This window comes from Arachis duranensis, chromosome 9 (genome assembly GCF_000817695.3).
Source record: "Arachis duranensis cultivar V14167 chromosome 9, aradu.V14167.gnm2.J7QH, whole genome shotgun sequence".
NCBI lineage: Eukaryota > Viridiplantae > Streptophyta > Magnoliopsida > Fabales > Fabaceae > Arachis > Arachis duranensis.
This window is the reverse complement of record NC_029780.3, coordinates 69,875,299-69,876,694: the sequence shown is the minus strand read 5'-3', so window position 1 is coordinate 69,876,694 and position 1,396 is coordinate 69,875,299. Positions and strand designations below refer to the sequence as shown.

The window sequence follows — 1,396 nt, the reverse complement described above, 5'->3', positions numbered from 1 at the left end:
ACATCAAGAGATGCAAACATGTCGAGGAATCTTGAATACATCCTCCCTGCTACACCACCTTTAAGCCTTTGAGGAAAGGGTGCATATGGGTTAAGTGTTTCCTTCTTCTTCAGCTCTTCCTTGAGTGTGGGTTGAGGTGCATGGCTCCTTTCTTCCTGATTTCCATTTTGATTGTCTTGGAGGTGTTCTACTTCATTCATACTCCTCTAATCACTTGTGGTGATCATCTTACATTCTTCCCACTTTACTTTCTTTGTTTCTCCCCTTGGATTCTTCTTCGTGTCACTAGGAAATCCATCAGTGGGTTTGGGAATTTGTTGAGATAGATACCCTACTTGGGACTCCAGTTTCTTGATGTTTTCTCTTTGGTTTTTGATATTAGCTCGCACTTCTTCCTTGTTGTCTTGGACTTCTCTGCATAAATCTTCAAGTAGAGTCTCAATCTTTTGAAAGTCTATCCTCTGTTAGTGATGATGGATTGGGGTTAGGTGGATGTTGATAGGATCTCAGTGAGGTATGTTGGTGAGTTGCATTGTTGTTGGAGTTGAGGTTGTGGTATCTCTGGTCTTGACCTTGATCTTGTTGATTTCCCCAACCAAAGTTAGGGTGATTTCTCCATCCAGAGTTGTAGGTTTTGGAGTATGGGTCATGGATTTGTCTAGGTGAGTTTCCAACATAGTTGGCTTGTTTCCAGTCACCTTCTTCTCCTATATTCACTCCTTCTTGAGTTGGTGATGAAGTAATGACTGCTGCAACTTGGTTTTCCTTTACCTTCTTGGTGAGATCTGCTAGCTACTTGGTGATCACCTTATTTTGGGCTAGCAATGCATCCATGTGGTTCAGCTCCATTACTCCTCGAGTGTTACTTCTTTCAGAGGCATGGAAGTAGTCATTCTCAACTACTCTTTCAATGACATCTATGGCTTCTTCATTGGTTTTCCTCTTGTTTAGAGAGCCCCCTGATGAACGATCTACAGCCTTCTTTGACTCATAGGAAAGACCGTCATAGAAAATGTGAAGTTGAACCCATTCATTGAACATATCTGGTGGGCATCTTCTTGTTAAGTCCTTGAACCTCTCCCATGCCTCATAGAGAGTCTCACCATCTTGTTGTCTAAAAGTCTACACCTCAGCTCTCAGCCTGTTAATTCTTTGAGGAGGATAAAATTTTGCCAAAAATTTGTTCACCACATCTTCCCAATTTGTCAAACTCTCCTTTGAGAAGGATTCGAGCCACTTGGATGCCTTGTCCCTGAGTGAAAAAGGGAACAACAGCAGCCTATAGACATCCGGGTGGACTCCATTAGACTTCACAATGTTACAAATTCTCAGGAAGGTGGTTAGATGTTGATTGGGGTCTTCTTGAGAACTTCTTCCAAATGAGCAGTTGTTCTGA

At 42.2% G+C, this 1,396-nt stretch overlaps 1 non-coding gene across 1 annotated transcript; it reads left to right on the top strand.

The window, feature by feature from the left end:
- Positions 1-1,036: 1,036 nt before the first annotated feature.
- On the top strand, positions 1,037-1,143 carry LOC127742104 (small nucleolar RNA R71). The gene has a single exon (XR_008003291.1). It is a non-coding gene; the product is annotated as a small nucleolar RNA R71 (small nucleolar RNA).
- The last annotated feature ends 253 nt before the right edge of the window (positions 1,144-1,396 follow it).